Consider the following 10,873-nt stretch of genomic DNA (forward strand, 5'->3'; position numbering starts at 1 on the left):
AGAAAAATAGCTTTTTACATACACTGAAGCTAAAAAAAATAGCTTTTATCATTTTTTGGCAAACTTCCATTGTACTGTGCAGTAGCTTGTTTGGCAGATTTCAGCATTTTGCTGGAAGCCTCAACCTAGTCTCAACCATACTTTTTCTTAAAGGGACATGTGACATTTTTCTGAAACAATACAGACTAATGATTTTAGGGCAGTTTCTTTATGTATATGAAGAACTGTAACTCAGTCTATGATTATTTAGCAATGGAGAATGGCAACCAGCATTAGAGGACTACAAATCTCATCAATTCATGATTATACAGCAATGGAGAATGGCAACCAGTGATCATGGATTGCTGAGATTTGTAGTCCTCCATAGCCTGTTGTCATTCTCTATTGCTGTATAATCATTGATTATGCAGCAATGGAGAATGGCAACATTTGGTTCTTACCAGGGCTGCGTTTAGGTCTCACCAGAGCTGCGTTTTGGTGTCACCAGAGCTGCGTTTTGGTGTCACCAGGGCTGCGTTTAAGTCTCACCAGGGCTGAGTGCAGATCTCACTAGGGATGTGTTTGGGTCTCACCAGGGCTGTGTTTGGGTCTCACCAGGGTTGCGTTATGGTCTCACCTGGACTGTATTTGGGTCTCACCAGGGCCTGCGTGCAGATCTCACCAGTTCTGCATGTGAGTGCCGGGCTCTTCAGGGCTCTGCGGGTGGATGCCGGGCTCTCTAGGGTTGAACAGGTGGGTGCCGCGCATGTGCCGGGCTCCAGGGCTGTAAGTTCGGTGTGGGCTGTCCTTTGCAGTGCCGGTCTCTGGAAGGAGCCGGACCGGCACTGTCAAAGCCAGCCGCCTTAGGACCCCAGCAGGCCGCAGGTATTCCTACTTTCTAGGATACTATGTTTCACTTGCGGGCATCAAGGAGCCGCTGTCTAATATTGGGAGACTCCAGGAAAGGTCCAGGAGAGTTGGGATGCCTGCAACTAGCTTGGGTAATGAGAGTCTATGTATGTGAGCTTGTGGAAACATGGCACAAAACACATGAAAATCTTTAAGTATTTCAGGAGACATTAGGTGGATTGATATGTTTTATTTTTTTGTCACTTTTTTCTCCAGAAGACCAAAATAAAACACAAACAATGATTCTAGGACTGCACACAATATATTTATTCAATGAGAGACCATGTGAGTTTTAAAGATGATAACAGTATTGTAAAGCTGCATATACAGTAGATGCATTTAGCAGAGAGGTGTTTCAGTTTCCTCTCTGTAGCTCTATGAAGTACCAGAAAGGAGCACTCATAAGATGTAAAAAATAAGAACAAGAGGGTGCCCCAGCATTGTGTAGCAAATCTCTTTGATATTAAAAGCAAATTGGTCAGTTACACTCACAACACAAGTACCATACTTGGAGCGCAGGTGCCTCTTTCCTTGGTTTTCAATGCTGTGTTTCTCCCCCTCCCACTGGCAGAGGATACCTGGACCCATCTTGGCATCCTGGTTATCTTGGAGGTCACCATTTACAAGCTTTCATCTCTAAAGTGATATTGACTTAAGGCTACTAACGATCAGTGTAACTGACCAATTTGCTTTTAACATTGCTGAGATTTGTTACATTATGCTGGTGCGCTTTTATGATCCTATTTTTGTATCTGTCTGGGCCTGATTCCTCAGGCTTGGAAATGATACACAACTCAATTGCATTGATATAAAGGAATATTTGGAAAATTAGGCCTAATATAAAATAAGAACTTTACTTAGCTTGAGGACATGTCTTCTTTCAATCTGGCTAATTCGTAACTAACAATTCAGAGTTTGAAAACGTTTTGTGTAAATTCTTTATTTATGCATTCCACCAATTTTACAGGTTTTCATGAGAAAAAGAACAAAAAGAACAAACATGTGAAGCCACACCATCATTTACACAAATACAAAACATCTTTGTTGCAATCATGGTGCAGCCATAACGCCCTAATGATGGTCATGACTGGTCTCATCTTTCCTGTAAACTAGGTGGAAACTTTTTTTAAAAAGGGATGAAAGCATTTCATAGATTAACTTTTTGGAACAAAAATTTCTAACAGGACAGCGAAGGAAAGAATACTTTTGTGTTTTATTCATTAGTTTCCAAAGTATTCCGCCATTAAACATAACCTTTCCTCCATAATAAAGATCCAAATATTGCCTAAGATTACAAATTCATTAGTTCTAACACAGATCCCTGTAGAAAAGCTACTAAAGTGGAATCCATATGAGGTGATGTCTTGGAAAATGAGTCACTTATTTGATCCATCCTAAATCCACTGGCAAGCAAAGCTTTCAACCTGCCCTCACTTTGCACTGTCCTGGAAAATGATTCATGCACTCAAACCTTCCCCCCAGATCTAGCTTTCAGCTAAATTGTCAGAACAGTGTGAATTAACCATATAATAAAAGGGGTTACGACATGAACTCTACCTGTTAAGATATTTATGTATTTTTCATATCACAGGCTAAAGGAAAACTACTATGTATTCCATAAAGTGTAGTCTTTTATGACACACTGTTTTCACACTATGGGAATGATTTATAAATCTGGCCATATCTGGCTGAATGCTCATCGATAGGCATTCTCACCACTAGATGGAACTGAGACGCAATTACTGGTGAGAATGCCAATGCGAACGGCATACAACCAATGTATGGCTGGGCAGATGATTTATACATTATCCCCTATGTGATTTCAGAGAGGAACATGAAACCAGAACATAATCTCTATCTATGCCCCTATGTAATATGACAGTGTTTAGAATTAGCACTTGCCACCTTAGGTGTAGAGCGCTAAATTGTGAGTAGAAGCAAGTAGAGTCATATGCTCACCCAGAAATACTGGGTATTTCACTGATTTTGGGAGGGTACATGTGAGGGCAAAGGCCGGCGAGTGGGAAGGTAAGTACTTGCAAGGGGTGGGCTATCGAGGGAACCTGTTACTCTGAATGAGCAAAAAAAAGTTTGCTTTAATATAATTAAATGTAAATGGGAACTACGGAATGTAATTTACAGGGGGCATGCAGACCATGTGTAAAAACAAAGCAGGAGCTCTGGCAAATCTGGCATGTAATGAAGCATATTAGCTACAGTTTGTTTTTTTACTATGATCATAACATATGGTCATTTTGAATGTGACAATATTTGGAGCATGTTGTCTTCTTGATACATAACCAGAAAGAGGTCTTATACTTATAGTAGTTCACTTGTAACATAGACTCCATTCACACAGGAGTGGTTGTCTGCGCATATTTGGCCATACAAATACATGCGGTGCGGCTCTAAATACACAAAACAATGCACTCAAATGAGCATTGTTCAGACTATTGAGGCGAACAAGTGGTACGAAACTGCGCAGCCCCCAAAATAGTCCAAGCACGATTTCTTGACGGATTCCACACGTTCGTGGCTACAGTAACAGCCGCAAATGAGCAGAATCCGTGCAGATTAAAGATTGTTAGTGTTTACGTACCACGCGGTCTTCCGCACGGAAAAACGCATGGGAAACACAAACGCTATGGGGTCTATTCACTATGCTGCCGAGGGCAGCCGAGTGAATGACCGATCAGAAGTGAAGTGAGCCGAACACTGTTCGGAATTATTTTACAGCATAAATTGAAAATGTCACAGATTTGTATGCTTAATCGTTTTTGCAATCAAAAGCTGATTGAAATGTTTCCATACACTTTTCAGTCTGATGTGTTTTTATATTTCAGATGTATCAAAGCATATGTAAGCATCCTTTAGCTCAATTTTGATCTTTACATTCTTTACATTTTTTTTACAAAGAAGCAGTTGTCAGGTTGGAAATTGTTTGCCAAGAGCATGCTAATAACATATGCTAGAAATCAGCTGAATAAAGAAATTAATAAAAATAATAGTAATTCTGAATCATAATTCGGCTCCACTGAAGAAAATATTCATAAATAAAATCAAAAGTTCTGATTGTATCTAAATAAAAGAAAAATGAATGCATGCATGACCAGCATTGTGTCTGGTGATCATTCAGCAGATGGTATTTAGTCATACTGGGACTTTTTTCTAGTCAGTTATGGACTTATAATAATACTAATAATATTATTAACAGACTGAGGAAAGTGTGAGAGCCCTGAGCTTAAAATGAAACCTAAGAAATGTGAAAAGTCCATTCAACAGCTTGTTTTCCATTGCAGAACTTATACATGTCTTTACTTTCATGCCAAGAAGAAGGCAACCTCAGACAATTATGTTGGTTTTTAGTTATATAATTTGCAATGATCAGATTCTAAGCTACATCGGAAAAGTAATTGCCAAGTTTTTTTTATTCCGACACTAAATTCACTCAGGCTTTAATTTTTTAATATATTGTATGGTTGGTTGAAATCATTTTTATGGGTTCCAGCACCTATTCTTATAGCATTAGAAGGGCATTAGTAGCAGTTATTTAGAAAAAAAATTCAGATTATTGTACATATAAAATATTGCACTTTATTATTACATATTCTACTTCTGAGCCAGGAAGTGGCGCTTTCGACCTCTTTCCATTCGTTGTCTCCTTACCATATATTGTAAAAAGACTTTTGTTTACAGAGTTCAATAACTCATCCAGAAATTTAGAAACACACAGGAAGGAGTTAGAGGGTGACTTTAATATCTCCATACCAGGTTTTATTGTGAGCTGAATGAGATAGCTACTGCTGCACTCTCTCTTTATATAATTCATTATGCTCTGGGAATACTGTGCCATGCATCACATGCTTATTTGTAGAAGGAAGAATGTAAGTAGATATAAAAAAAAACAGATATAAAGCATGTAAAATGTATACATTATATTGTATTTGTTAAAGGTTTATTTTGTTTGAGTCCCAGTTGCCTATACAGGTGAAACTCGAATAATTAGAATATCGTGCAAAAGTTCATTTATTTCACTAATGCAACTTAAAAGGTGAAACTAATATATAAGATAGACTCATTACACGCAAAGCAAGATCGTTCAAGCCGGGATTTTTCATAATTGTGATGATTATGGCTTACAGCTCATGAAAACCCCAAATCCACAATCTCAGAAAATTAGAATATTGTGAAAAGGTGCAATATTCTAGGCTCAAAGTGTCCCACTCTAATCAGCTAATTAAGCCATAACACCTGCAAAGGGTTCCTGAGTCTTTAAATGGTCTCTCAGTCTGGTTCAGTAGGAATCACAATCATGGGAAAAACTGCTGACCTGACAGTTGTGCAGAAAACCATCATTGACACACTCAAAAGAAGGGAAAGCCTCAAAGGTAATTGCAAATTACTTTAGAATTAGAAAGTTATGTGGAAGGGAAAAGTGTGGAAGAAAAAGGTGCACAAGCAGCAGGGATGACAGCAGCCTGGAGAGGATTGTCAGGAAAAGGCCATTCAAAAGTGTTGGGGACTTTCACAAGGAGTGGACTGAGGCTGGAGTCAGTGCATCAAGAGCCACCACACACAGACGGATCCTGGACATGGGCTTTAAATGTCGTATTCCTCTTGTCAAGCCACTCCTGAACAACAAACAACGTCAGAAGCGTCTTACCTGGGCTAAAGAAAAACAGACCTGGTCTGTTGCTCAGTGGTCCAAAGTCCTCTTTTCTGATGAGAGCAAATTTTGCATCTCATTTGGAAACCAAGGACCCAGAGTATGGAGGAAGAATGGAGAGGCACACACTGCAAGATGCTTGAAGTCCAGTGTGAAGTTTCCACAGTCTGTGTTGATTTAGGGAGCCATGTAGGGTTGCCACCTGTCCAGGATTCACCCGGATAGTCAGGGTTTTGAATGCTGTGTCCAGGTTTCATGGCAGCTGAAACCCGGACACATGATTTCAAGCAGACGAGGGCAACCAAAATTAAGATAGAGGCTATTGCCCCCCCACTAAAAATAGTTTTGACTGTGAGATTTACACATAAATGGGTGAAGCTATTAACATTTGAATAAGCCAGGACTCATTCTCCCCAAAAAAATTATGCGTGTCGCTAGAGTGTTCGGGTTTCGCTGGAAGAAAAGGTGGATTGCAGAACTTCATCATTAGAGACTGAGTACTCAATAACAGAGGGAGCAGAAGCAAAGACAGAGATCAGCCAAACTGGACGTACTACAGCCCCCTCTGTTGTATAAGGGACTTTCAACATGAGATAAAGGGTATGTTATGATGTCTAGGCACATTGAAGCAGCCTTTAGTTATCCTATTGTATATGCACATGATGTGCTGTCTGTGTCATGACCCTGCACAGATGACCTACCGTGAAGTCTGCGGGATAGTGAATGTTAAGCTGCCTTGTCATTATCATGGTCCCCTATTAACCCAGCAAAAATATATTTGTCAAAATGATGCTTTCACTATAAGCATAAATTGAGTGTGTGATAATAAGGATACACTGCCAAAAGATTTAATACTTGTGTGTAAGCTTTGAATTCATGTTTTATGAATTCACAACATGATGCAGACCTTAGAAAATGAATTTGACCTAATGAAATTCTGATGTTTAAAGTGGAAGATATATCTTGTAAATAAAAAAAATTGCAAACTGGCAGACTTTTTAAGGCAGGACAGACTGTGTAAGTCTCTTCTACCATAAAAGCTTCTTTGCTGTCTGTGTACATTTTTTTTTCTGTACACTGAGACACGTATGCGCAGCTCAGGGCACTGGCTCAACAAGATGCTTAACGAGATGAAGTTACTCCCGTGCACATGCGTTGGAGTTACCTCATGGGGGCCCAGCCAATCAAGCGGTCGAAGAATCAAAACCCTGAAGAAGGTCAAGATGAACTTTAGAGCACTGGCGAAAGAGGAGCACATCACTGGAGGGGATCGGTTTGCCAGGTAAGTCTGCCATAATGTACTAATATGATGTGCATACTGGCACATTATGGCTGAAAGCTCCATGGGGCTCTTTTTTTCCCTTTACTTCCACTTTATGGTATGATTAATGTTTGAGTATAAGGCACACTCATACTGCTTTGATATAAGGAGAACCTGTCACCAACACATAACAGCAAATTAAATCTATACTTGAACAGGTGCAACATTTATCTATGCATGTGTTATACTTACAGTCAGGGGCATCCCTAGCCTTTTCACTACCTGAGGCGGTTGGGGGGCTTGTGCTGGTGGTGCACACTATAAGGGGGGGGGTTGCTGGAGGGGGGGGTGTGGCCTCTGCATCGTCTGACAACCAATGGCATCAGGAGCTGAGCAGGACCCCAGCCATAGCGTCCCAGGTTGCTAAGAGCTGGGTGGGGAAAAGTCTATAGCCCTTACATGTCTCCCTGCCCTGCTCTTAGCAACCTGGGACAATCTGGCTGAAAAGGGGATGGCAAGCACAGTGGCCAAGCCGCCCCAAGTGACCCAAAGACATGCCGCCTAAGGCAACAGCCTCAGGCTGCCTCATTATAGGGACAACCCTGCTTACAGTGTATGACAGTTGTATAGCAGCTCCATCATGCACCTTTTTAATGCAACGTATTATTATTAAGTTGAGCTCCCCCCCAGCTGTTGTATTAACCTGATGTCAAACTGTGAGAAACAGCTTTAAACCCAAAACCCAAAACCCAGACATTGCATATATTGAATCTTACTAGTCCTTAGGCGTGGTGGCTGCATTATTATTTATTTTTCACTCTGAAATTTTTTAGCAAGTACAGAAAATACCTGTTGATCTTGCCAGAAAACAGCAAAAACAATGTTATCTTTTCTAACCTACTAATCTCATCAATCAATCATGGAGTCAATCCTGTGTGACAACCATGTTTCCCTCCATAAATACAGGGAATAAGGCGAGCGTAGCCATGAAGGGACAGGAAGTGTATTATCTGCAGGATTACACTGTGAAAATAAAGGGAAAATAGCCTTTAGAAAAAAGAAAAGTAATGCAGGCACCCCATCTAAAGACTAGTAAGATGCAAAATATATTTTTTTTGTTTTCGGTATTAGCTAGGCTTTAAAGTAGAATTATTGGCCGAGTGAAATACAACCATTCCCATAATTAGAGCCGACGTGTGACACTGCAGCTGCCAAATGTCGGCTCTATGGATCAAGAACTGAGTGGGCATATTCCGCTGATCTCTCATTTCATGATCTTCTCCCTAAAGAGAACGGTGACTGTCAGTCACAGCTCCCCACAAGGATTCCCCCTCTCCATTTCTACAGCACTGACTGGAGGGATGGACTGGGGAGGGGGTGGGCAGAGCTAACAGAGAGAGACAGAGCCAGCTGTCAATCAGGCAGCGGGGTAGCTTTCCCAGCCACAGCACGACTCTGCACAGTCAGCATATAGTTGGCAATAGACCGCTATATGCTGAATTTTGGGTCACAGGAGGACATAGTAAATGTCCTATTGTGACCCTAAAGAGAACTATGGCAAAAAAGGTTGGGCCATAGTTCTCTTTTAAGTAAAATTCCAAATGTATGCATCATGGGTGTTTTAGCTGAATAAGCATGCCCCTGTCTTGAAAAGTTATATTTTATTGCAATTGGGATACCTGGCCAAACTTGCCTCCTGGCCATATTGAGACATCTCCTGCAGAAGGTGTCTCTGCTTAAAAAAAGCCTATCCTGTGCGCAGTAGGGCTGTATGTAAGTTTCAGGCTGCCGTCAGGGCACTTGGCCAATGAAACCTCTAACAGGATAGAATTATTGACCACCGCCTTACATTATTTTACCAGTAAAACAACAGCTAGAGAAATATGAAAACAGAAAATTGCTCATGGAGGGAACCACAGGGATCAAAGTGGCAGTTTAAAATGCAAAGTCAACAATCAAAATGAATCATCTTAAACCTGAACCATTATTACAAAACTCTGGGTACCAATTACATATTGTCACAATAAATTGTAGGGTTGCTTCAGCAAAAAGTCCTGCTTGGAGTTTTAAACTAAAGAAAAGCAACTTTCTTTTAATCAATTATTATACTTATATTTTGTTCCTTCAAGTCCAAATACGAATATATAGTATAATAATATAATATAAATTAATTTGAAGAATTCCTTTTATTGGGATAACATAAGAAAACTTCCCAGGATAACCTCAAACAAATGGTTGCTGACTCTTTGGTGTCAGGATGCTGCTTGTGTTTGACTGTGTAGGCAGATCACTGCAAGCAGCTAGACTCGACCCAGCTGCTATGGTCCATGTGCCAACCAAAGAAAGAATTAAAGAAGGTGGAGGTTCCTAGAGTTTCAGTTTAGAGAACTATGCTGCAAGTTGAAGGAAAAGACTTGAAATCTGCTCTGGAATACTGACTCTACAGAACATGGTTTGGGTATACAATAGGAGGTTATTTATTAGTGACATAATTACAAATGCCGCACAGTGGGGTTTTTTTGTGCAATACAATCTACAAAATGCATCCACATAAAAAATCTTTTACATTTATTGAAATACAATGATTAAAAACCATTGTCGCACCCCAATATCAGTATATAAGGAGTTACATGATATATATAGGAGACATGTATTCCTTTTGCCTTATACATAAAGTATCCAACTCTCCTTAGTCGTCTTCTCGAACCAGTTTTCTTTCGAATAGGTGAATAACTTGATTTGACGCATTTTGCTCTTAAGCTTCCTCAGGAACCTGGACTGCGACTCTCAACAAAAAATCTTTGAATAAAAATATAATTGTCTCTAGTGTGTAATTGTATCAAGCATCAAAACATACCATAACAATAGCGTGAGCTGAAATAAAGTCAGTTTACAACAAATCCATAACTTACATATTGAGTGTGATATATGTGTGACAGCTCTACTTCAGTAATAGCATCAGAAGAGTACTGTTTTGGTGGACCTTATCGTGACAGACCAGAGGTAATTGGTTGTAAACGGGCATCTGCGTACATCTGACTCCTCATAGACCTAAAATGTTTTTTTTTCTCCATCGCAGGATAGAGGAAAAAATAAATGGACATGGATGTCACAAGAGTGCACGGATCCCGTGCTGATTGAAATGGATAGTGCCCCTGTGAAAGGGGCCTAATATGGTCTAGAAACAATTAAACACAATACATTTACAAAAGCACCTAGACCTGATATCTTACACCCATGTGCCCTTAAAGAGCTGAGTTCAGGTATTTCTAAGCCACTGTTTCTAATTTTAGTGACTCTCTATTGACTGACTTTGTACCAATGGATTAGAAGAAAGCAAATATGGTACCTATATTTTAAAAAGGGATCAATATTCAGTAAATACCGTATTGACCTGAAGCTTTAACGTTTGTTGTAGTAAACATATTTGAGGAGTGGATAAGAGAACACATAGAAGAGCATGTGCCTGAAAATAATATCATAAATAATAGCCAGCATGACATTATCAAAGTCATATTATGACCAACATATCTACTTTCTTTCTATGGAGACATAATCAGAAAAAATCAGATGGAGGGGTAGCTGTGGATGATATATTCTGACAGTTCCTTATAGATGGCTATAGTGTAAAAGGATAAAAAATTGCATAAATCCTATATTCAGAGAGTCGTGATCAACATTCATGCTGTTAATATTCTCATGGACCCTTAATCTTTTCCTTGTTTCTAGAACAAAAAGACTTTGGGATTAAAATTATAATTTCTATATTTGCAGAAGACACAAAGCTATATTGTAGAACACTTTGCAAATATCTTATAAGCTGTCATAGATAGGGATGAGCTGAACACCCCCCTGTTCGGTTCGTATTCGAACATTCGAATGGCCGAAATGTTCGAATACTAACTCGAACTCAATGCAAGTGTATGGGGGTCGAATGTTGGACCCCCATAGAGTTGCCGGTACATGTAATAAATACAGTGTACTGGCCCCCTTACCTCTGCTGCTGTCCCGGCCTCCGGTCCCCTGGTCCGTCCACTCGCTGTCCCGGCCTCCGGTCC

Source organism: Nanorana parkeri, unplaced genomic scaffold (assembly GCF_000935625.1).
Source record: "Nanorana parkeri isolate BGI_ZX_2015 unplaced genomic scaffold, ASM93562v1 scaffold4, whole genome shotgun sequence".
NCBI classification, from domain to species: Eukaryota; Metazoa; Chordata; class Amphibia; order Anura; family Dicroglossidae; genus Nanorana; species Nanorana parkeri.